General features: G+C 34.8%; 1 long non-coding RNA gene across 1 annotated transcript; it reads right to left on the minus strand.

The window, feature by feature from the left end:
* Positions 1-319: 319 nt before the first annotated feature.
* LOC136040222 (uncharacterized) lies at positions 320-27,657 on the minus strand. The gene is made up of 2 exons (XR_010620643.1): positions 27,581-27,657; positions 320-393 (listed from the first exon to the last, which is right to left on the minus strand). It is a non-coding gene; the product is annotated as an uncharacterized LOC136040222 (long non-coding RNA).

Genomic DNA, 27,657 nt, shown 5'->3' on the forward strand with positions numbered 1-27,657 from the left:
GTGGGTTATAAATAAATTATTATTATTATTATTATTATTATTATTATTATTATTATTATTATTATTATTATTATTATTATTATTATTATTATTATTATTATTATTATTATTATTATTATTATTGTTATTATTATTATTTGTTTTTTACTCCTACCTTCCCTGCTTCCCTGGCCATGGATCCTATGGGGGATATGCTGTTCTTCGTGTAATCTGTGGTAATTTATTGTTGAATAAATTAATTCTTAACTCCGATGGGTTTGTCCAAGTCAGTCTGGTTGACCAGGGGGAAGCTTTTGCAAAAATGGCTGGTGGACTGGTTCTAACTGTGGTTCCTAATTGTATTGATCATCTCGCGACAGAAAATTGTGAACTCCAGAGTTGTGACTGGCAACTCTGAAAAGATAAACCACATCCCATTATATACGTCCTGAGACCGTACTGGTTATGCATCACGTATGAAAACAAGAAAGGAAATAATAAATGAAAAGAGAAAAATCAAATAGGTGAAAAACGAGAATTTTGTCAGCCAGTAGCAAAATATGAAAAACAAGCAAATATTTCGACAAAGACCTCCGCCAATTCGTCCTCAGTGCTCAAAAATAATAAAGAAGAAAAAGAAAAAAAAGAAACAAAGAAGAAACAAACAACAAAATCTAACCTTCTTAAGGTCATTCTCCCAGGTTGAAAGCCAATGCCATTTTCTTATAGCAGTGAAATGTGTATTACCAACAGACACAAGCAGATTCTTTGATGAAAAAATTACTGTGGCTTCACTGAAAGCTTCAACATGAATAGGCCGAACAAATTTGCATTTTTTATCTTTAGAGCTTCATAAAAAATTAATTAGTGGGGACACCTCTGATTTTTAAAATTTATTAGCCTCTCGATTTGCCACAAGATTCCAAAATTTTTGGCCGTGAATTTTTTTTTATTATCATCAGTTTCCTTTAAAATTGGCCATTTAAGATATTGTTTCTTTACTATTTAAAAGGGTTGTACTAATCATACAGCCTTGATTTTTGTGTCGTTTTGTAGATCTTATACCGATAAATAATCCCAAAGATTCTTAAGTTTTAGTTATGAGAGATGATTTTTAAGCAATAATTCTTAACATTCAAGATTTCCTCCTTTCTTATTGGCTTAAGCACTCCTTGAGGGGTTTGCCAGAATATCATTAAGAATGTTGACATCTCCCTAGCATTACGACCAGATTTGAAAGGAAGTTGAAAACATGTATAATTGGTAACAAGACCCTTCTTGTTACCAATTGGTAACAAGGTATCTTGTTATCAATTGGTAACATTTTTACCCTTCATATGAATAGGAATTTGTTAGGTTACAAAGCAGATAACATTTAGGCTTTAAAAGTAAAGAAACACCGATTGTAGGCCTATAAAATGTATGAGCATTATTTTAAAAAGAACAATATTCTTAAAAACACATTATTTTAAACACTATTGGCCTTTAAAAGTAAAGAAACACCGATTGTAAGCCTATAAAATGTATGAATATTATTTTTTTTAAACGGTATTCTTAAAAAAACATTATTTTAAACATTATTGGTCTTTAAAAGTAAAGAAGCACCGATTGTACGCCTATAAAATGTATGAATATTATTTAAAAAAAAAATATTATTTTTTAAAAAACGTAATTTTAAACATTATTAGCCTTTAAAAGTAAAGAAACACCGATTGTAGGCCTATAAAATGTATGAATATTATTTGAAAAAAAAAACATTATTCTTAAATACACATTATTTTAAACATTATTGGCCTTTAAAAGTAAAGAAACACCGATTGTACGCCTATTAAATGTGTGAATACTATTAAAAAAAACGTTATTCTTAAAAAACATTATTTTAAACATTATTGGCCTTTAAAAGTAAAGAAACACCGATTGTAGGCCTATAAAATGTATGAGCATTATTTTAAAAAGAACAATATTCTCAAAAACACATTATTTTAAACATTATTGGCCTTTAAAAGTAAAGAAACACCGATTGTACGCCTATAAAATGTATGAATATTTTTTTTTTTTAAACGGTGTTCTTAAAAAAACATTATTTTAAACATTATTGGTCTTTAAAAGTATTAAATAAAAAAAACAAGTTTTTTTAACTGAAAATAAGGAGCGACATTAAAACTTAAAACGAACAGAAATTACTTCGTATATAAAAGAGGCTGCTTCCTCATCAACGCCCCGCTCTTTACGCTAAAGTTTGACTCTGTCTCTCAGTTCTTCTTTTTAAAACAGTAAAAACCTTTTTTAAGGTTTTGGGGAGTTGGGGGGGGGGGTTAATTCTGAAAATTAGAAAAAATGAGGTATTTTGAACTTACGAAGGAATGATAGGATGTTAATGAAATTTGAAGTTTGGGAGAATATCGTGTCTCAGAGCTATTATTTTAAATCCCGACCGGATCCAGTGACATTGAGGGGAATTGGGGGGGGGGCTTAAAATCTTGGAAAACGCTTAGAATAGAGGGATTGGATGAAAATTGGTGGGAAAAATAAGCAGAAGTCCTAGATACGTGATTGACATAACCGGAAAGGATCTGTTCTGTTTGGAGGGTTAGGGGGGGTGGTTAATTCTGAAAATTTGAAAAAAATGGGGTATTTTTAACCTACGAAGGAATGATTGGATCTTAATGAAATTTGAAGTTTTGGAGAATATTGTGTCTCAGAGCTTTTATTTTAAATCCCGACCGGATTCGGCTATATTGAGGGGAGTTGGAGGGGGAGCCTAAAATCTTGGAAAACGCTTAGAATGGAGGGATTGGGATGAAACTTTGTGGGGAAAATGAGCACAAATCCTAGATACGTGATTGACATAACCGGAACGGGTCCACTCTCTTTGAGGAAGTTGAGGGGAGGGTTAAATCTGAAAAATTCGAAAAAATGAGTAGCAGACCAGATTAAATTAGAAATAGTCATTTATCCGATTCAACCATCTGTTGGGAGGGGGAGGGGTCGGTAGTGGAGGGACGGTTAATTCAAAAAATGAGAAAAAATGAGGTATTTTTAACTTACGAGTGGGAGATCAGATCTTAATGAATTTTGATATTTAGAAGGACCTCGTGACTCAGAGCTCTTATTTTAAATCCCGACCAGCATTAAGCCTCTGACTTTCCTTTTAAAGCAATCTATTGATTCTTATAATTTTGCTAGAGCTCATAACATATGAGCTCTTGGCTCTTCTTGACCTCGTCAAAAGTGCCATATGAGCTCTTAGCTCTTGTTTTTGGTGAATAGTATATAAATACAAGTAGTTTCAAAAATTTATTAAATACTCCTAAGGGGTTTCCTTCCTCCCTTACCTGTATTTATGGCTCCACGGCAAGATTTATGTACCTTCCGGAACATATAACTTTAAATGAAATTAATTTAATAGTAAAACTATTAAATTCCGCAAAGATTTTCCCTAGTGTTTCTACTTTATGTTTGTTTGGCGCTGTAAAAGGCTAAAACCTACTGAGTCATTGGCGCTTTACAGAAAATTATATGTTTCTTGAACTGTCTTAGAGACTACAAATAAAATCAGAATGTGTATGATATGTAATGATATCAGATCATGCATGAATGATAATCAGTTTAAGGTTTATTTTGCTGTAATTTTATTTTAATTTTAAATGCTGTAATAACCAGAACAGAAAATATTTGTCATATTATTCGTTATCAGTGAAGCGCCAATGACGGATTAGTCTTTGAACTTTACAGTTAAGGAAGGGGGTAGTATCCAAACTCTTGTTTGTAGTGAAACTATATTTGTCTTGAATGGTCTTGGAAAGAATTAATAAAATTAATATTTGTATTTGTGAAAATATTTGTGATATAATTCGTTTTCAGTAAAGTGCCAATGACTCAGTAGGTTTTAGACTTTTACAGCGCCAAACAAACACAAAGTAGAAACACTAGGGAAAATCTTTTCAAGACAGTGGAAATCGAATTTTTGGATATTTCGGCCTTATGTCGAAGGGCCGTCTTTAGCACAATACGAGAAAGAAAAAAAATATGTATATATAAATAAACTTACATTAAAATTCGAGAATTAAAACTAATACTGTTTTTAAGAAAAACTTTTTTAAAACAGCCCTAGCATCCTTACTTCAACGAAGTTCAACAAGCAACAAGACTGACAAATGCAATGAACTAAGATGATAAATTCACTCAAACAAAATAGAACAAAATGATTAAATGCAAGTTCTCAAAGCCAAACTTGCGTTTTTGGCAGCTTGCCTCAAAGGTCGTTTTATAACTGGTTCAATACTATAAATCGGTTTAGTAAAATATTTTGTTAGATCATTTTTAATTTAATTTGAGTATAAATAATTTAGAGAGTATTCCCCCAAGTCTCTGTTCAAAGAAATATTTTATTTTTTTTTATTAATTTCGATTGATTCCCGAACCCACCTGTTTTATCCCCAAATGATTACTGATGAGTGAAAATTTTTCAAAAAGTATCGTGTGGGAGGTATTATTAAATATATGCCAACCTAAAGCAGAATCAAAGGAGTTGTTGGAAATATTTGGAATTAATGCCTTGTCTATGTCTTTTTTATGCTAGTGCAGCCGTTTTTCTAGATTATGATGGGTCCTTCCAACAAAGTAATTTCCACAGTCATAAGGTATTTGATAGACCCCTCTCTGGGCGAGTAACGTTATAGTAGAATATAATACTTTTATTCATTATCAAGATACATTTTCAAACAGTTCGTGGTAACGAACTGTAGTAAGGAGCGACCCGGCTAAATAGTAACCAAAACTCTAAAAAACTATTTTAGAGATTATAAGCTGAAAGCTTATCACTTAAAAATTTAATTCTACTTTAATTTTTATGTTTATTTTCAATGTTGTAATAAATAAAAAAGAAAATATTTGTGATATAATTCGTTTTCAGTAAAGCGCCAATGACGAAGTAGGTTTTAGACTTTTACAGCGCCAAACAAACACAAAGTAGAAACACTAGGGAAAATCTTTTCAAGACAGAGGAAATCGAATTTTTGGATATTTCGGCCTTATGTCCAGGGGCCGTTTTCGGCACAATAGAGAGAAGGAGGCAAGACCAAACCTCTTGTGCGTAGTGATTTTTGTTCGTTTCAAGCTTGATTTGTATATTAAATTTAACGTTTCGCTCGTTTTAATATTCATTTATTCATCTATTGTACGTACCTATTGTACGTACGTTTGCTGTGATAGTAAGTTTGATTTCTATTCGTTTTTGGTTTCATTTATTCTTTAATAGTAATTTCTTGTCGTTTCTAGTTTGAATTTTAACAGACATTTGTATCTGCTGATCATAAGCTTAATATGACCTTTACTTTTCTTTGAAAAGCATCTTTTTCAGATTTGTTTTTAAATTAGATCAATAAATTCTCAGGATTTTTATTGGATAGGTTTGGGAAAAAAGGGTGTAGGCTAGTTGACCTCCGACCTCTTTTATCTTTTAAAAAGTGAACTAGAACTTACAATTTACAATTAAATGTATCCCTCCGATGTTTATACAAGCAGCCCTTCTGTAGAAACCATATATACTCCAGTGAGTAATTTTCAACGCTTGATCCTGGGCCCTTGGGGTTTTTTTACACCCCGGAGTTTATTGTATCTAATACTTGAATTAAGATTAAAATTTGTGTCATATGCATTTGCGGAAAAGAGAGCGCGGGGGCTCTTTGCCCTTGATCACTATTAACTCCTAGAAAGTACTCTATAGCTTCCAATATTTAATTGAATGAGCCCCCTCCGAAGTTTATGTGACCAACTTTTCCGTAAAAACCTTATATGCGTGCAGGGCATAAGTTACAAGCCTTCCCCTGGGCTTGGGGGGGGGGGTGTATTTTGATCCCGAAGTTTTGTCATCTGATCGTGGGAGCGTTTTAATTGAAATGGCTATCTCAAAATTTTGATTGGATGCATTTGGGGAAGAGAGGGTGATTGTGGGGAGGGGGGCATGCATGCCCGCCGATCACTTTTGATGATTCTTAGAAATTTCAGATTCCAATCAAATGAGTAACATCTGATGCTTATATGACCACACCTTACAAAAAACCTTACCTGCCCCCGGGACAAAACTTAAAACACTTCCCCCGGGCTCTAAGGAGTTTTTTGACCCCTTATATTTTGATATTTGCACTTTAAACTATTTTGAATGAAATAAATATCACAAATTTTGTTCTGATGAATTTGGGAGGAAAGGGGCTTTGAGGGGCGGGGGGATAGCTGCCCTCCGATAGCTTTCCACTCTTAAAAAGGACAATAAACCCCAATTTCCAAGTGAATGGGTGCCCTCCATAGCTTATACCACCATCCCTTCAATAAGAACCTTATATGCCCCGAAGGTATAACTTACAAGTCTCTGGACTGTTTTAAACGAAATAGCTATCTCAAAATTTTGATTGGATGCATTTGGGGAAAAGAGGGTGGTGGTGGGGAGGAAGGGGCATGTATGCCCACCGATCACTTTTGATGACTCTTAAAAGTTAAATACAAATTTCAAATTCCAATCAAATGATCAACATCTGATGTTTATATGACCACGCTTAACAAAAGGCTTTATCTGCCCCCGGGGAAAAACTTAAAGCACTTCCCCCAGGCTCTAGGGAGTTTGAAACTCTAAACTATTTTGAATGAAATAGATATATCACAAATTTAGCCCAGATGAATTTGGGGGAAAAGGGGTTTTGGGGGGATAGTTGCCCTTTAATCACGTTTGACTCTTGAAAAAGGCAATACAATTCCGATTTATAATCGAATGGGCCGCCTCTTAAGTTTATACTAAAATCCACTCAATAAGAGCATTATATACCACGGAGGCATAACTTACTACTCTTGGCCCCTGGTTCTGCGGTGGGGCTGTGTTATCCCTGGAGTTTTTCTTATATGATTTTTGGTCGGTTTTTAATAAAATTGCTTCTAATAAAATATTCGATCAGACGAATTTGGCGAAAAGAAGGTTGGTGTAGGGGTGGGGGTTAATTGCCATCGGATCACTTTTGACTCTTAATTGGGGCACTAGAAATTTTGATTTACAATCAAATGTGCTCCCTCCAAAGTTTATGCTACCATACCTTCCACAAAAACTTTATATGACCCCAGGGCATAATTTAAAGTATTTGCTCCCAGATTCAGGTGGGATGTGCTATCCATGGAGTCTTTGTTAAATGAACTGGTCTATTTTGAATAGACTGGCTCCATAAAACAAATTTGATTGGACACTTTTGGGGCAAAGAAGGTTGGTGGGGAGGGGGCTAGTTGCCATCAAATCACTTTTGACTCTTAAAAAGGGAATTAGAGCTTTCAATTTCTGTTCATCTGAGTCCCCTCCGAGGTTTATACGACCATCTCTCAAAATTTATATGCCCCCAGGGTATAAGTTACAACCCTTACCCCAGGCTTTGGGGGTGGGTGGTTATGTTGACCCCAAAGTTTTTGTTATCTGATCTTTGGACAATTTCGAACAAACTGGCAATAACAAAATTTTGATCGGATGCATTTGGGCAAAAGAGGGTGTGTGTAGAGGGGATAGGTGCCCTCTTGGGGGATAGATTCCCTCCCCCGATCCCTTTTGACTCAGAAAAAAGTAAATAGAACTTTGAATTTCCAATCAAGTGAGCCACCTCTGTAGCTTATGCGACCTCTCCTGCACAAAAACCTTATATGCCCCCGTGGCATAACCTAAAGTATTTAACCCCCCCCCCCCGCTATGGGGTTTGGAAGACCCTGGAGTTCTTAATAGTCGATACTTGAACTATTTTTAATAAAATGGCTATCTCAAAATATTTATCGGACGGGTTTGGGAAATAGGCATTAGATGGCGCTAGTTGCTCATCGATCTCTTTTGACTCATAAAAAGTGAGCTATAACGTTCAATTTCCAGTCAGATGAGCCCTGTGTGAAAATTATACGAGCATTCCTTCTATAAAACTATGTATGCCGCAAGGGCATAACTTACAACGTTGCCCCCGAGCCCTGGGGTTTATTTTCGACCCAAAAGTTTTTGTTACATGATCTAGTTACCCTCCGATCTCTTTTGACTATTAAAAATTGAACTAGAACTTTCAATTTCCAATAAAATGAGCCCTCTCTGAAGTTTGTACGAGCATCCCTTCTACAAGAACCATATATACCCACATGGCATAACTTAAAACGCCTTCCCTCGGACCCTGTGGGTTTCTCTTGACTTCAGAGTCTTTGTTATATGATCTTTGAAATATTTTCAACAAAACGGCTATCTCAAATTTTTATCGGATGTGTTTAAAAAAAGGTGTGTGGGGGTTAGTTGCCCTCTGATCACTTTTGACTCTTAAAAAGGGCACTAGAACTTCTGATTTTCAATCGAATGAGCTGCCTCTGAAGTTTGTACGATTACCGCTTTCATATGATGTGCCTCTGGAAAAAATATTAATAAAACATTGGATCCGTATGACTTTTACTGTAGGCAACCCTGTGGCGCTGCCTCTGATATCTATATATATAAAAACTAGCTGTTGGGGTGGCGCTTTGCACCACCCCAACACCTAGTTGGTGGGGGCGCTTCGCCCCCCCAAGCCCCCCCGCGCGCGTAAGTCGTTACGCGCCATATTAGTTACGCGCCATTGTAGTTGTGTCCCTGTGTACCACCTATGAATATAGATAGATTTATATATGTGTTTTGAACTACGTAAAACTTGCGAATATGCAACATTCTTGGCTTTCCCATTGTCTGTGCATATACAAAGCCTTATGTACTTATAATGACGTCATATGCAAACGCTCTTTTTACAACACAAATTTTACAACACACATGGGGGGCGGGGTAAGCCCCTGCGCAAGTAAGTCGTTACGCGCCATTGTAGTTGTGTCCCTGTGTCTCACCTGTGGATAAAGAAATATATATGTTGGGGTGGCGCGAAGAGCCACCAGCTAGTTTCAGACTATATATTTCAGTTAGACATATTTCAGTTAGGAAGCTGTTCATGTTGTTGTTCGCCTATGTCTTCAACAATTCTATCGAACTTGAAATGTGTTTATCCAAAACGTCCGTCTTTTCTTTTCCTGACATTGGCGTTGTTGATGCTGTTGTTCATCAGGTAAAAACACGTTTTTTTTAACTGAAAGTAAAGAGAAACATTAAAACTTAAAACGAACATAAATTATTCCGTACGTACAAGGGCCTCTCCCCTCCTCAACGCTCGACTCTTTACGCTTAATTTTGACTCTTTCTCACAAATCCACCTTATAAAACAGTTAAAAACTTTAGCGTAAGGAGTGGGGCATTGAGGAGGAGACAACCCCTTTCATATACAGAATAATTTATGTTCATTTTAAGTTTTAATGTCACTCCTTACTTTCAGCTCAAAAAACATTTTTTTTATTTTATTTCTGAATGTTTTTTAATTAATGCATGTTTTGAATTTGGATCACCGAACATAAATAATTAAAACGGAATTTGCATATTTTCTTTACTTTTTTCAACTAATAATAACCATATAATAATGTAAGTCTGATTTTTGTTCTAGTTGTTCAAGAATGGCTTCTGAATCTCAAAGGCTCTTTAATTAAAATAATAACCTCTTTTAAAAGTTTAATAAGAAACAAGAGCGTAAAAGCGACCTATTGAGGAGAGGCAATCCATCTCATATGCGTAATATTTTCTGTTCGTTTTAAGTTTTATTGTTGCTTCTTATTTTCTTTTTGAAAAAAAACTTGTGTTTTATTTTATTGCTGATCATTTTTTTAAAATTTCCGGAAATCCAGCTGTCCCTCCATGAAAATTTCCTTCCCCCAAGAGAAATTTCTCCATGGAAAGACCCTCCCACGTAACTTAAGTTAGTGATATTTGTGGAACTAATATTGTAAGGTATAGTAACAAAACGCGAAAGAGGTCGAAACTATTTTTATGAAAATGAAAGTCATTTTCAAATGACTGAAATGAATGATAGAAAAGATCTCTCAAAGATATATGTAATAATTTATGTTCGTTTTAACTTTCAACGCTATTCTTTACTTTCAGTTGGAAAAGTTTGTTTTTTCTTTTATAACAACAACAAGTCGTGAACATACAATATCTTCTGTTTATTATCACATAAAAATCATAGTTATGAAGCTGCTCAAGGTAAAATTAAATGCCAAGATTGGCTCAAACAAATTATTGCTAATATCGGAAATTATTTAACAAAACTTGGACTTTAGCGTAAAGAGCAAGGTATTGAGGTGATGACAAACTTCCTCATATACATAATATAAAGGGGTTCGCCCCTCGTAAATGCCTCGCTCTTTACGCTAAGCTTCGAATTTTGTTCCAATTCTTTAAGAATGACCCCTGAATCTCAAAGGCCGTTTTATTAGAATAAATAGCTCTTTTGTAATTGCTAAAAAAAAACTTTAGTGTCGAGAGCGAGGCATTGACGAGGGGACGCACCACCTCATGTACTTGTTAATTTCTGTTTGATTTTAAGTTTTAATGTTAGTCCTTAATTTCTTTTGAAAAAACTTGTTTTTTTATTTAATTTCTGATTCTTAAATGAATAGTGCTGGAAAATCCATTCTTCCCCCATAACCCTCTCCCCCTACCTTTCCCCTCACCAGAAATAATTCCCCCTTAAAACGTCTGTATACCTCCCAATAACCAATACGACACTGACGAATTCTAACCTTCTTAGGTGAACTGTACGAGAGGAAAAAAGACACTGAATCAAACAACAAAAACCAACTTGAAATCAATGAAAGAGAAGTTACCAATTAGATTGAATGAGTATCCTTCAATTTCGGATTTCATCGGATTTCAATTTCGGATATGCGGACAGGTTGTCTTAAATTAGACGGGGCGAAAATATTCATAAAATCTTTTAATATTAAATTGTTATAAATTGGGCTTAATGAAATATCTCCCGTGTTTCTATATATAGTCAAATTTCTATTTATATGTTTTTTTTTCATCTCAATTGCCTCTTTAAAAGATTGCAGTAGGCCATTTGCGGTAGATATTAAAGTTACCTCTTCAAAAGTATTAAATAAAAAAAAATAGTTTTTTTTAACTGAAAGTAAGGAGCGACATTAAAACTTAAAACGAACAGAAATTACTCCGTATATGAAATGAGATTTCCCCTCCTCAACACCTCGCTCTTTACGATTAAGTTTTTAATTGTTTTAAAAATAGAATTGTGGCAAAGAGTCAAAATTTAGCGTAAAGAGCGAGGGATTGCGGAGGGGAAAACCCATTTCATATACGGAGTAATTTCTGTTCGTTTTAAGTTTTAATGTCGCTCCTTACTTTCAGTTAAAAAAAACTAATTTTCTTATTTAATTTCTGAACATTTTTGAATTAATGCATGTTTGATTTTGGCTCTCCGCACATAAATTATTAAAATGAAATTTGCATACTAATTCTTTTTTTGGCTGAATGGCTTTCTCTCAATTTTAAACAGACGATTTTGAGACACAAGGGGTGGGGAAGGAGGCGTAGTTGCCCTCCAATTTTTCGGTTACTTAAAAAGGCAACTAGAACTTTCAATTTTTAACGAACGTTTTTATTAGTAAAAATATACGTAACTTAAGAATTAACTTACGTAACAAACGTTTATATTCTTATATTTTTATTATATATATGAGGGGGTTTTTCCCCTCGTTAATACCTTGCTCTTTATACTAAATTAAGTTTTGTCCCAATTCTTTAAGAATGACCCCTGAATCAGAAAGGTCGTAGAATAAGTAGTTGAAATTACTAAAAATACTTTAGCATAAAGAGCGATGTATTAATCTCCTCCTAAATACCTCGCTCTTTATGCTAAAGTATTTTTAGAACCCCTCATATGCTTAATAATCTCTGTTCGTCATAAGTTTTAATGCTACTCCTTACTTTCAATCTGGCAAAAAAAAAATACTTACTTTTGCTATAAGGTTCTCCAAGACGCTGAATGCAAAGGTGTGATTTTTGTTAAGATTCTATGACTTTTAGGGGATGTTACCCCTATTTTCCAAAATAAGGAAAATTTCTCAGGCTCGTAACTTTTGATGACAAAGACTAAATTTGATGAAACTTATATATTTAAAATCAGCATGAAAATCCAATTCTTTTGATGAATGTTTTAGCATCAAAATTGCGATTTTTAGAGTTTCATTTACTATTGAGCCGGGTCACTCCTTACTACAGTTCATTACCCCGATGTGTTTGAAACCAAATGGTCAGGATTTACGTATATATGCTATGCTAGAAGTGAATCAAAGTTGTCATTTTTATTTTATTATTTGATTGATTGAAAAAAGTTGATTGATCGATTATTTTCAAATTTCAGGGACTTATCTATTGAAATTTTGTGTTCATACAATCGTTTCCCAAGTTGTTGATGGGTCCTGCCAATGTAAAAATTTCCACATGAACACGGGACTCAGTAGACACAACTACAGAGTGTTCGTTTTACAACTACACGTTACTACTACGTTACAACAACTACACAACAATAGTATCCGTTTTATCCTTTCCCGAGTTGAAAAAATGTTCAACTTTTTGTTCAGTTTAAACTAACCTCAAGAAACTGAATATTAACAATTTAATATTAAAAAACTCTATGAATATTCTCGCCCAGTCTAATTTAAGACAACCTGTCCGCATATCTAATGGAATCCGAAATTGTAGAAAGGCGAAATCTGTTGCAAGGCAAAGGATACTTATTCAATCTAATTGGTAACTTATCTTTCATTGATTTCAAGTTGATTTTTGTTGTTTGATTCAGTGTCTTTTTTCCTCTCGTACAGTTCACTTAAGAAGGTTGATTTCGTTGTTTGTTTCTTCTTTGTTTCTTTTTTTTCTTTTTTCTCTCTTATTTTCAGAGCACTGAGGACGTCTTGGCGGAGGTCCTTGTCGAAATATTTGCTCGTTTTTCATATTTTGAATATTTGCTTTGAATATTTGCTTGTTTTTCATATTTGAGGGAAGTAAAAAAGTAAGGAAGTTAACTAAAAGTAAAGAGCGACATTAAAACTTAAAACGAACAGAAATTACTTCGTATATGAAAGGGGCTGCTTCCTCATCAACGCCCCGCTCTTTGTGCTAAAGTTTGACTTTTTCTTTCAACTCTTCTTTTTAAAACAGTAAAAAACTTTAGCATAAAGAGCGGGGCGTTGATGAGGAAGCAGCCCCTTTCATATACGAGCTAATTTTTGTTCGTTTTAAGTTTTAATGTCGCTCCTTACTTTCAGTTAAAAAAACTTGTTTTTTTATTTAATTTCTGAACGTTTTTGAATCAATGCATGTTTTGATTTTGGCTCTCCGCAGAGGAGTAATTAAAACAAAACTTGCATATTTATTTTTTTGGGCCAAATGGGTTTCTCATAGTTTTGATCGAATGATTTTGAGAAAAAAAGAGCGGGGAGGAAGCCTAACTGCCCTCCGATTTTTTGGTTACTTAAAAAGGCAACTAGAACCTTTAATTTTTTACGAATGTTTTTATTAGTAAAAGATATACATAGCTTATAAATTAGCTTACGTAACGAACTTTTGTATTCTCATGTTTTTATTACATTTATGAGGGCGTTCACCCCCTTGTCAGTACCTCGCTCTTTACACTAAAGCTTAAATTTTGTAACAATTCATTAAGAATGACCCCTGAATCACAAAAGCCGTAGAATAAATAGTTGAAATTACTAAAAATACTTTAGTGTAAAGAGCGAGGTATTAGGAGGAGGTGAGCCCCTCACATGCGTAATAATTTATGTTCGTTTTAAGTTTTAATGCTGCTCCTTACTTCCAGTTGAAAAAACTTTTTTCATATTTATTTTTTAATTGTTTTTTTTAATAATGCTAGAAAATCCTGCGCTCCCTTCATGGAAATTTTCTTCCCCCATGACATATTCCTCGATGGAAAGCTCACCCAACATATCCCCCTCTTCTCAACCCCTCTTCCAACCAAAATATCCCCCTGAAAACGTCTGTACACTTCCCATTAACCATTACTATATGTAAGACCTGGTCAAAGTTTGTACCTTGTAGCCCCTCTCACGGGGACTATGGGGGAGTAAGTCGTCCCCAAAGACATAGTTCTAAGTTTTTTCGACTACGTTGAATAAAATGGCTATCTTGAACTTTTTGATTCCATAAAAAAATTAAAATGGTTACCACGAACTGTTTTATTCCAGAAAAAATTAAATTCCGTGATAACAATTTATTTGATTGGAATCTGAAAGAAAAATTAGCCATCTCTAACTAGGTGTTTTTTTGGCTAAACGGTTTTTGAGAACATTTTCGTTAAGTTTAGACTACTATAGGCCAAGATTCACTCTTGAAAATGTCCCAGCTCTCACTGCGACAATGATAGAGAAAATTAAAGTCTATGTGCTAGCGAAAAGCCAGTGAGGAGACATCTATCTTCTTATGACTATTAAACTTAAAAGGAAAGTTTTCCAATGAAAAGGAAAAGAAGAATTATGAGTTTCTAACAAGCAATACCTAGTTTATTGTTAGAGCTGACGCTTATTAGAGTCTTTTTATTTCTCAAGTTTTTAGCTTACATAAACTGTTATTAGCTATTATTATTAGCTATAACAATAACTTATAATTATTTTTTACTATTATTATCATTATATTGTTATTATTAAAATTATTATTATTATTAATATTAAATCTGCTTTCACCTGATTTCGAACAGATCTTAAAATATGATTTCACTATTGATTTTGCTCACAATATGTTCAGTCTTAGTTTGACCACAGTATATATTTTTTGCAGTATCAATATCAGCAAAAATTCTTTAAAATATCTGACAGTTCATGTGTGACGTCAAAAGCAACACACGGTAAAAACCGAAAAGAATTAATTCTATGCTTCTGTCTTTTTGTCTGAAGTCAACTTTTAAGTATTTTCACCTGGAGCAAATGCTCCAGGAGGATTTACTCCTGGAGAAGCTGGCAGATGGATGAGTCTCAGGTGACGAGGATGAGTCGCAGGGGTCAAGGATGGCACTCGGATGATTTTGCTAAATCTGCTTTCAGCTACCCATGATTCAAAACGTGGAGCGTAGGCCCCATCGGTGGGGCATGGCAATATTTTGGGGGGTCACGGGTAGGAAGTGCATCTTTCGGCTGACTATACTTAAGAGCCACAATTTTGAAACATTTGTTGTATGAATCAGGTCACATTCGTACGTATTTAGAGAGAAGAAAAGATAGAATATAATATTGCAATGACACATAAATTGAATAAAAGCTATTGTATTCAGACAATATTTTTCCTTGGTATAAAATGTGCCTAGAGGACAACCCAAAGAAAAAATACCAAGCTAATGTCCTTTTAAACATCCTTTAGCCAAATATATGTAAAGTTTTGAATAACAAAATTTAAATATCATGCTGGGGGCATCGGGATTTTAAAAATGTCTAGGTGGGGCATGACCCAAAATCGGCTGGGAACCACTGAACTTGACATATATTGGACACATTACTTTCTGTTTTACGAAATTAAGCAAGGGTGTTTACCAAAGTGCGTTAGCCCCAGGCATAAGCAAGGCACGAGCTTATTACAGCAGCAACTATTAATATTCTCAAGCGCGGATGCAAGCCAAGTTTTATGGAAGGGAGAGGGCTTGCTTCCAAATAGGAGGAGGTTCAAATTTTGAACTTATGTTTGTGTGGCTTATAATACTATGTATTGTTTTTTGAAGAATTTTTGGCAAGATTAATAAGCTTTGTAGCTTTGTGGCTTACAATACTATGTCTTGTTTTTTGACAGATTTACCCTTGAAAAAAGCATAAAAAAAAATTATTATTGCCATGCTAATTTTGATATATTTGGGGTTATGCATTGAAAAACAATGGACGATATTTGTTTTATTTGGGGACTGGTTGCCTCTTCACTGGAACTATATCTGTACATAGTAGCTGTTGTAAACATTTCAAATTGCTTTCAGTCGTAAAAGAGACGAGGAAAATGCATTTTTAAGTATTTCAGTATTTAAAATTTCATTAAATATTCAACTTCAAATATTAAAAATTAAATATCAATTAAAAATTTCAAATATTAAAATATATCATTTTTGAGTATTTTAAGTATTTCGGAGATGTAACGAAATGAATTAAATAGATTGTACGAAATTTCAGTTTTATTAGAATCATCTTCTAATCTATTTGAGATGAATTAACTAAAAATTGAAGACGGCTGGGTTTCATCTCTCATTTTTCTCCATGCACTATTGGTTTTTTCTCTTGTCTTTTTATTTTGTCTATTTCATTCTAAGGCACTTTATATTTCACAGATCTTGAAGAATGTTTAGAATGATTGTTCTTACTACAAAATTTGAATCAAACTTACTATTTGCAGTTCTGAAGATCTGCAAAATATTTGTTCCACAAAGTTCTGCATTTTCAACCTAAATTAAGCCTTTTTTCGGTACTTGTTAATTAAACGGAACACACCCAAGAATTACGCTTAGGTTAAATCTCAGAAAACCGGTTCCATAGCAACAAAGGAAAGTGACAGCCAACCAGCCCCCTCAAGTTTTTGTTCGACTCGTAAAAACGTAATAAAAACGAATATAAACATATTTTATGAATTTTTTGAGGTTTTTTTGTGCAAAACTCCCCTCCCCCCGATAGAATACATTGGACTTGTTTAATTTGGACTATATTTTTTCACATTATGGGGGATGTTACAATATCTGTCTACTAAAATCCTAACAGAAATTATTAGCTATGATTCTAAGCATTCTTTTAAAAACCGTTAGCTAACATTGCTAGAGAATTCTCAAACAAAATGAATCACTGCTGGAAAATTTGAAATACAATATCCAAAGCTGATAATGTACGTAAGTAGGATGGCTAGTTTCTATGCCATAAACGTTGATAAAAAAATCTGTGATTACAGTTACTTCTTACAGTTAGAAAATTAATCTGTTGCTTTTCTACAAATATCTTCATACACTGGCTAGCATTATATGCTGTACTGAATAAGGGCTAAGGTTGGGCCGAATTGAATTTGCCGAAGTTAACAAAAGACCTTCTTACCAAAATTGCGTTTTACCATATTCCATATACACGATACACATCAGCATTTACACAAAAACGCCATACATAAAACGTGATTCATAAAATCACTAGACTTTAGTGATTTTCCTCAATGATCTTGTATATATAAGATTTACGTTGTAAATTATATTCATATTTATATTATACATATATATTTATATTATATTTAATTTTGATATATAGCTTGTGATTGCATTTACTTCTTTCAGTTAGAAAATTCATTTATTAGTTTTCCACAAATATCTTCATACATGGGCTAGCATTATACGTTATACTGAATAAGGGCTAAGGCTGGCCTAATTTAAATTTACCAAAGTTAACAAAAGACCCTTTACACCAAAAATGTCCTTCACCATTTTCCGTATACACAACACACACCAAATACAAGAAAAAGGCCAATAATAAAACGTGATTCAAAAAATCACCAGATTTTTAGCGATTTTTCGGTTGATTTAGTGATTTTCTTCAAGAATCTAGTGATTTATTCGTAAATTTAGTGATGCTCTGTTTAGGCAACGTAAGAAATCACTAGAAATAGTTATAAGTCACTAGGGGGTGGCAACTTAGTCTTTGCCCTTCTATTCCACTCTTCCCACAATCAGTCAAGCTCTGTTTTAAGATATTATTTTGCGTTAGCACCTAATTAATAAGTCTCTTAAAATTGTTTGTTAACAATTTTGCTATTTTTGCTAATTTTTTGCTATTTTTGCTAATTATTAAAACTATTTTGCTAATTAAAACTATGTTTGCTATTTTTGCTAATTTTGCTAGCAACACTTTTCTTTACAAAGCTGACAAAATAGTCATTGAAGATTGTTGTTGGTTAAAACCTAGATGACGGAAAAATATTTATTTTTAGGTTTAAGCTAGGAATTCCATAATTAGTTTTATTTCAACTACATACACATATATACTTTTGTATACATTACTTAAAAGCTGAACTTACATTTTTTCTCCTAACCTTTTTGAATCTAATTATCGTTCCTTTTTATAAGTGGCCAGAGTTTCATTTAAAAAAGATTCTATAAGTCTCAGCCTTGTGAAGTGTGGTCAAGAACAGTCGAGATTCACACACGGTAGGTCTTCCCACCAATAGAATCACTATTATTGTAGATAGCGCTGGAAACGGCAAGAATTTTGAAAATTTTTCATATTCCAGTCAGAATTACCCCTAGGAAGTTAATAATGGCCAAATCCAAAATAATGGGATTTAGCATTTATTCCATTTCCATTATTCCATTTCAGCACCACCATGGTACTAGAAATCTAGAAAAGAATAGAGACAGAATTTCATTGTTTTTTTTTTTGTTTTTTTTTGTTTGTTCAATCTAAAATTAGCGTGTTGGATTATAAACAACCACGAAGTTTTGTGAAATGCAGCGTCTGTTCTTTTTTACATTTTATGACCTCATTTTCGTGTAAAAATTGATTTCAATAATTTCAAATTATCCATAATGAGGAAAAAAGAGTACGATGAATCCAAAACTAATGGCTGAAGTTGTCTTTGCTCATCCCCTCTATTCATATCATGTGACCCAAAATCCGTGACAAATAAAATAAATTCAATCCAATGTAAAACACAAAATTGACATTGATTGTTGACAACTAGCCGTATCCCAGGTTACTTCTACAAACCCCCAACCAGGAATGCCAGGTTAATTCTACCCCCTTCCAGCGTTTGTGGTTATGTGCTAGGATGTCCATCTTGAGCCAAAAAATTAGGAAGACTCTTAACGTTAAAAATTATCCTCAGCAAGTGCATTAAGTATAAATACTGGTATAATTTAATATCTTGAAACCTCTTTAACCTTTGGATTTTCCAGAAGCAAATCCTGAAATATTACTAAGCAACTCTGTTAGCAGAACCTATTTTGGATTTCTCCAGAATTGGGGGGTAATACAGACACCACTTTCGTAGCCTGAAAAGCGACTTAACAAATGTGTGCTGGACTGTGACTGTAAGGTGTGAGCTGGATTTTCAAGTTTTTCCTACTTATGACAAATTTTGACAAAAATGGTGATGGGGCACGATAAAATTGGTCCCAATATTGAATAGTAATTAATAAAATAGTAATTAAAATCCAGTTACAAGTCATTTTTAAATTACAAATCAGTGAAAACTGCAATCTATTGCAGTTATGATGTAACTATCATTTAATCGCCACCATTGCTACTGACAACTCACCGCAGCAGCAAGCCGCCTAAGTCCAACACAGCTACGAACGCTGCCTCTCCATCCCAGTCTTTTCATAGCCTTCCTCTTTACACCCTCCAAGATGTTCTGATTTCCCTTAAATCTTTTCTCACGACTCCTCCCGCACCATTCAGGAGCGACCTGCTATTCGGCTGAAAAGGACAATTTGGCAATCTGTAACTGTCATGCAATTGTAGTTATGTAATCCTAATTATTAAATTCTAATGTTCTTCAACTACAATTAATAATTAGTTATTAAAGTAGTTACCAATTTTAATCAGTAATTATGATTAGTAAGGTTGAGAAACTAGCTTAGTAATTTATTTAAGTAAATACATGTCTGCGAATCCTTAAAAAAATTTTCCAAGAGAGAATTACCCTGAATTATTTGCTTCTTATAAATCCTTCCATTTTTTAATTCCATATTTTAACTTTTTGAAGGTAAAATAAAAAATAATCCTGTTGACTTCAAACTGCTGGTGGCCTTCTCCTACCGCGTCAACTTATTTTCATAAAATAAATTTTCTTAAAATATATAAAATATATAATAAAATAAATCTCCTTGCGTACAAATTTTCCAGAGCTAAGATAAATAACAATAATAATTTATTTTTGCCCGCTCATACAAAAAAAGAGAAAAGCGGAGTAATACAAAAGAAGAAAAGGAAAAAACAAGAACACTCAGCATCAAAGAACAAAATTAAGTAATCACTTCCTCATTCGTACTCGTAGATCAGGTGTAGAGGCAAAAACCCAAACAATTTTTCCAACACCCTTTTTTCTGCACTTGTTTCAGTAGACAGCACAACAACAAATAGGCTCACCATATTTTGATATCTTAGAACAAGTGTGTTTCTCTCGTAGAGCGGGTATCGAAGCAAAAACTTGAGATATTTGCAATATACAAATCGAAGTTTTAGTCTGTCAATTTGTGTGAACCATTACCATAGCATAATATCAGGTGATATAGATACTAAAATAATATAGATAATATAAATCAGGTAATATAGATAATAATAATCAGGTAATAGGTAAGCTAAATTTCAGAGAGACAAGCTTCCAGTAACTTAAACGAATACTCTTGGTAATTTTCTCCATTATTAGTAAACGAAAATTTCTGACATCATGACCGTACGTTATTCCCAGGTACTATATGGTATTTCCAGAGACAATTTCATTTGTTCAACCTTCACATATGTAGGGCACTGCTTTGCTGCCTGATTGCTTAGGGACAAAGCTCCACAAACTCCATCTTTACTGCGTTGACCCTTAGACAGATACTTTTGTAACCAGTTATCAGGTGTTCAATATTTTCTTGTAGAGAAGTTAGGTTGCAGCTTAACATGAGCGGGTCGTCAGCATACGAAAGCAGGATGAAGTTGCATAGATTGATGCTGAATTCTCCTGCAACATTTTTGTTATTCCTAATGTCAAGGTATTAAAAAGGACGGGCTTAATACAAATCCTTAACGAAGACCTCGAACAAGTCTAATCGGTCTGCTCAGGTGATCCCCTGTCAGTCTAACTTTCACAAAACTGCCAGAGTACCAGAAAGATAAGAGTGCTACGACATGAGCATTCACACCATATTCGAGTAATTTCAGAAACACCTGAGACTGCACAGCTGAATCGAATGCATTTAAGATGTCTACACTGCACGTAAAGAGTAAGGATCCTATTTTTTTTAGCTTTGTCAGTAGCTTCCCTCAAAAGCCTATGTATAAACGTGCAACTCAGGCTCTGACGGAATCCAAACTGATGATAACCCAATCTACACTTCCCCGAGATTTCTGGAAGGAGAAGTAAATCAAGGACCTTACTGAGAACACTTGAAACGGTATTGGTCTATATCCTTTGCACTGATTTTGGTTTTTCCCTTTTATGGGGACATTTCACAGAACACCAGCATAATTTGAACTGGGAACCACATCACAATCGACACACATCCGGAACAGAAGAGTGATATGCTCAAACAAGAGGTCAGTGCCATGTTTTAAATTATCCAGATAAATACCATTAAGACCAGGTGCCTTTCCGTGTTTTAATTTACAAACTGTTTTAGCCGATTTACAGCCGATTCAGATATCATAAATATTTTCTTTACTTTTAGCAAGGTTTTGAGTTTTTTCTTTAAGCTTTTATCACAATGCCGTTCAAGCTTGGGGTCTTTGGAATCAAACACTGTAAAGTAAAACCTTAACCACTCCTCTTCCGGAATGTCAGATGAGCACGTTTTTCCACTGGTCTGGAATCTCTTGAAGAACTTCCACATAACTTTCGGGTTTCCCCATCACTTTCGGCTCTGAAACCTTATCAGTTTTTTCGCTTTTCAGTTTTTCCGTTGGATCTAGGCAGTCCTTCTTTGTGCTCCAAAATAGTTGGAAGATCACTCCAGATCTGGGCTTATCGGATTCCTTCCAGATATTGTACCACAATTTAGCACGTTTTTTCGATTGCTTGAACAGGGGACACTTGTTACAACCTGGTTTTTGAGAACCATAACGGACGTTACGACAGGACTGTAACGAACGTTACGGCTAATTTTCTGCGGTTTTTATGGCGTGGCAAATTTCTTCACAAAAGACGTTTAAAGCGACCGAATCTTGGACACCGTGTGCTAGTAGCCGGTAGTGCACTTTAACTTTTCTCAGGATTTCATCGCAGGTATGTGGATACAAAACCGTGTCAATTTTTTCCAACTCTGATCTTATAAAAGTGTTTTTTGGTTTCGCAATTGGCAGTAGATTGCAATGGAACACTAAAAGATAGACCTAAATGGTTGCTACAGGTATGGTCAGAGTTAACGCTTATATTTTTCATGAGTGAAAAGTTTGCTATCACTTGGTCAATATTACTCGCAGAGACACTATTGTGTATAAATGTAAAATGGTGATCTTTATCACAAAAGGATATCCCATCTGGGAGTGCTGGTAGAAGGACGTCCTTTAGTTTACCAGCTGTTGCCGATTCTACAGAAGAGTCTGCTTAAACGGCTACACGCTTCGGTATAGTGTTTTTCAGAACGATCGTTGTTCAGGTTTGTTGGAGGAAACACATTGATGAGGAAGAAGCTAGTAGACCCAACAAATTCCAGAGGAGTGTAGAAGTCACGCGACTTGTACAGCTTACAGGGGATGTGGTCGTCGACTATAATAGCAGTGCCGCCACTAGGTCTTCCACGCGTAAATAGTTGTTTTGCTTCATGTATGAAAGCTGATTTGCACAGAATGGACTGGAACAGAGCAAAATTATCCTTGGTAAGTAGATGCTCTTGCACACAAATTGTATTATAATCCTAGCAAATTCCATTAAGGTAGCTTATTTTCACAGCGTTATGTCCGTATATGATTCAGCAAAAGACCTTTAAATTGTTCATTTTCAGGGTTGACATACTTTGTTCATGGCTTTTTCAGCGGCTGGACAGATCGGGCTATAGCTTAGGTGATCATTCTTTCTGTTGGGACAGAGGACGCACTTGACATTGTTCGATTTACTTTGTGTTTCCTTTGTCGATTCATTGGGCCCTGCACAACAGGGGCAGCAGGATTGATTGCCGCAGTCTCCAGCCAGGTGTTCGAAAAACTGGTACCTGAAGCACCTTTTCAGGATTTCTTTGAACGTTGTTATTTTGAGGTGAGTGCATTCAAAATAGATACCTTGCCAGATAGCCCTATTACGTGAAGATGTATCTGCAAAACGAGTCGAACTGTCTGTGAACTGCCATATCTTTTAGCTTATGTGACATGGGGGTTACCTGCTATAATCTCTTCTGGGGTAGTACCTGGCGAGACGAATTTTGCAACAGCCATAAACTTTTCTCTCTTGTATTTCACTTTAATGTTAGACATCTTTGATAACAACTCGCTTAGGGCTTGGGGAGCAGAGTCCATTTTGATATAAGCCAGTTGGCCAGACTTTGTCTGTTGAATCTTCTGCACATGTTCAGGGGTTATAAGCTCCTCGATAAAGTTCTCCACTAAGGAGAACCCAATTGAGCGTTTTTACCTGTGCTGGGGTGTGGGGGCCATTCGGAAGTCTGGGGTAGAGCAGCTTTGCGTTAGTCAATCGTTATTTCTAGTTTTTGACACACTCGTTTCCACAGACTGTCATGGATGTGATCACATCATCCGGGATACGGGGGATTTCAGAGACTTTTCATATCATGAACCTGATTTCAAATTCACTGTTATTGAGTAAAGTTTTCATCATATCATACATATCGCTGAACAGCACATCACGGCCAATTTGATACCTTCTTTCTTTTGCCAGATTTTCATTATATGTATTCACAATATTATTCAGCTAATCATGGACTTCAAGAATTTGTTCACGAGTAAAGAACTTGACGCTAGTGCTGATTACCGAATCTTTTGTAATACCCTGATGTCTGAAGCATGTTTATACGAAGTTTAATACCGGCAAATATATATACCGATTAATTGTCATCGCCGACAAATCACGCAAGTAAATCCGAAATCACCAAAGAACAAGGGAAGTGTATAGGCCCCCACACATTTCCCCCGCAATTTACGGGTAACTGAATACCGGCGGTTACAAAACGCATTTGCGGGGGGCTCCTTCCCCTCTTCTGATTGTTCTCAGTAAAATCAGACCCACCTTACTCATATGGTAGCAAAGATGACGCTATATGAAATTAAGAAAATTGATGTTATGCCAGTCTGTATCAGAAAAGATGAAGCTAGTAAAAATACCCAGAGAGAAAGAGCTATACAAGGAATTGGAGAAGTTCTCTCAGATACTAATTAGCTAAGAATCTGTCTTTAGGGTGTAGAAATCAACATGAAAATAACCTCAAAGTAATGCAGAAGTTTTATCCCATTAACGGCAAAAATGCAAGCTCAGCCACAATAAGTTTTGATAAGGATTGCCGAATGTGGTGAGACGAGGCTGTAAGAAATGATTTAAGGGGAAATTGGAATTTATTGGAAGGGAATAAGAAGGAACACTTTGAATAGATTAAAAATTCAAGCTAAATGTTAAATTAAAAAGCTTAAATTATAGGAATTCCAGTTTAAATGACGTCATCAAGACCGTATCTTGAGGGGGGGTATGGGGTTTTGAAACTCCTAAAATCCCCTAACAAAAAATATTCTGGATGTGGCTCTGGACGTCATGACTGGCAAAGAGCCAGCTTTAAATTTTAAGCAGAATATGCACTGCTATGTGTATAACCTCTGCAATTTATCACTCCAATTTTCATAAGAGGCTAATATGATAAATTGGAAAAGAAAATATTACTATGCTAAGAAATACCAGTTGCCAATGGTGTATCCAGGATTTTTGTTTTGGGAAGGGGCATTTTTTTTGGGGGGGAGGGGGTCACACCAAAAATTCAAAAAAAGCACAAAAAATATGTATATATGTTTTTCTTTGTTTTCTTTGGTTCGGTTACGAGGTTTAAAGTTAGGGGGCTCAAAACCCCTAAGCCTCCATTTTACCTCCCAAATTTTTGCGGTTCAGACCCCGTAACCTCCCCCACGAATGGGGCCTTGGCAATTGCGTTAATATATGCGTAAGTATTTTTCAAAATGAAATACAAAAGGAATATTTAATTTTTTAGAAATATCTTCTAATATGTAGAATGAGTTTTAAAAAGTAACTTTGTAATTAATAGTAATTTTAAATTACTTAATTATAGTAAATACAGTTATATTCAACTATTACCTGTGAATAGTTATAGATTATAAGTATCATAATAAGTTTGTAGAAATGTTGTTATTTCTAAGATAATAATTTTAAATTATATTTTTCTGTTTATTATTCGAAATTTGAGTGGCCAAAGAGAAATTCCTTTACAGATATACCGATTGAGAAAGTTACTAAATGAAGACAACAGTTGTGAAAGAGAAATGTTGCTTCATATTACATAAAATTAAATAAAAAAAACAAGTTTTTTAAATGAAAGTAAGGAGCAACATTAAAACTTAAAACGAACAGAAATTACTCCATATATGAAAGGGGCTTTTCCTCCTCAACGCCTTGCTCTTTACGCGAAAGTTTGACTCTTTCTCTTAACTCTATTTTTAAAACAGTAAGAAACTTTAGCATAAAGAGCAGGGCGTTGAGGAGGAAAAGCCCCTTTCATATACGGAGTAATTTCTGTTCGTTTTAAGTTTTAATGTTACTCCTTACTTTCATTTAAAAAAAACTTTTTTTTTTATTTAATTTCTGGACGCTTTTGAATTATTGCATGTTTTGATCTTGGCTCTCCGCATATAAATAATTAAAACAAAATTTGCATATTAATTAATTGCAATTAATCGGAAGATTTTGAGAAAAAAGGAGCAAGGGAGGAGGCCTAGTTGCCCTCCATTTTTTTATTACTTAAAAAAGCCACTAGAACTTGTAACTTTTTACAAACGTTTTCATTGGTAAAAAATATATGTAACTTACGTAACGAACTTCTATATTCGTATGTTTTTATTGTGTATATGAGGGGTTCAATCCTCGTCGTAACCTCGCTCTTTACACTAAAGCTTAATTTTGTCCCAATTCCTTAGGAATGGCCTCTGAATCACAAAGGCCATAGAAAAAATAGTTGACATTACTAAAAATACTTTAGCGTAAAGAGTGAGGTATAACGAGGAGGTAAACCCCTCATATGCGCAATAATTTTTGTTCGTTTTAAGTTTTAATGCTGCTCCTTACTTTCAGTAGAAAAAACTTTTCATGTTTATTTTTTTATTGTTTTTTTTTAAATAATGCTAGAAAATCCTGCACCCCCTTCATTGAAATTCTCTTCCCCCATGAGAAGTTTCTCCATGGAAATATCTTCCAACATAACCCCCCCCCCCACAACTCTCCCCACTAAACCAAAAAGTCCCCCCGAAAACGTCTGTACACTTCCCAGTAACCATTACTATATGTAAACACAGGTCAAAGTTTGTAACTTGCAGCCCCTCCCACGGGGACTGTGGGGAAGTAAGTCGTCCCTAAAGACATAGTAATTAAGTTTTTCGACTATGGTGAATAAAATGGCTATCTCAGAATTTTGATCTGGTGACTTTTGGGAAAAAAATGAGCGTGGGAGGGGGCCTAGGTGCCCTTCAATTTTTTCGGTCACTTAAAAAGGGCACTACAACTCTTGATTTCCATTAGAATGAGCCCTGCCGTGACATTCTAGAACCACTCAGTCTATAAGATCACCCCTGGGAAAAAAAAACAAACAAAAAAACAAACAAAAAACCAAATAAACACGCATCCGTAATCTGTCTTCTGGCAAAAAATGCGAAGTTCCACATTTTTCTAGATAGGACCTTGAAACTTCTACAATAAATCTCTCTGATACGCTGAATGTGATGGTATGATTTTCGTTAAGATTGTATGACTTTCAGGAGGTGTTTCCCCCTATTTTCTAAAATGAGGCAAATTTTCTCAGGCTCGTAACTTTTTATGGGTCTTACTGATCTTGCTGAAACTTATATATTGCAAATTAGCATTAAAATGCAATTTTTTGATGTAGCTATTGGTATAAAAATTTCATTTTTTAGAGTTTCGGTTACTATTGAGCCGGGTCGCTCCTTACTACAGTTCGTTACCATGAACTGTTTGATACAGGGGGAGAATTTTATCAATTAAGTAATGTTTAGAGATCTGGCAAATACTGTCTCCAGCTGATGCATCCGTTTAAGATCAAGGTAACATCTATACTGTCATATAAATCCAAACTCTGGAGTCTGGAGTCTGTTTAAAGCTGCACGGAAATGGTTGCTTTGGCTGGAGAATAATAGCCAGCTAAAAATATTTGCAATAGGCTGTACTGACAGAGTATCTAACACCCATATTAGGTTTCTCACAAGACACCCAAAAAACCATCAATAAAGTCTGATGAAGGAGACAGTGGCACTGGGGACACATTAACCAAATAAGACAGGAATGACTTCAGAATGAGGTGACCCCTATACTCTAACGGAAGAGCGGTAGAAAATGGAATCTGATTGGTTGTTCCCCAGGAGCATTAACAGCAATAGTTCTACATTCCTCCCTAAACGAGCTGCAGACACAACCTCGGGATCACCCGACGTGGAAGTCAAGTTTTACTTCCCTATACACCACTTGGCATTAAGAATAGGCCAACTAAGAATAGGCTAAAACAGTAAGAATAGGCTATTCCAAGGAAAAATTCTTGTTCTGAGAATAGGCTATTCTAAGTAGTTACCAATTCTAAGTAAGAATCGGTTAAATTACTTCACGTGTTTCTTTTAGCTTGAGTTTTTATTATATTACTTTTTAGGCATTAAATTGAATGGCTCCTGGCTCTCATAAGAGATTAAGAATTTGATGAAGTTTTTCTGTCTTTAGGCTTAAGTAGAACCAGATAAATTAGTAGATAATTAAGTTTATTAGTAGATAATTAGTATATAATTAGTATATAATAACCGGATAATTAAGTAAAGTATGACAGCCAGGTAAGTTCAACGTTCCAGGTCATCATAAAATGACACGAGCTCTCCCAC

The sequence above is a fragment of the Artemia franciscana genome, chromosome 20, assembly GCF_032884065.1.
Source record: "Artemia franciscana chromosome 20, ASM3288406v1, whole genome shotgun sequence".
Classification (NCBI taxonomy): domain Eukaryota; kingdom Metazoa; phylum Arthropoda; class Branchiopoda; order Anostraca; family Artemiidae; genus Artemia; species Artemia franciscana.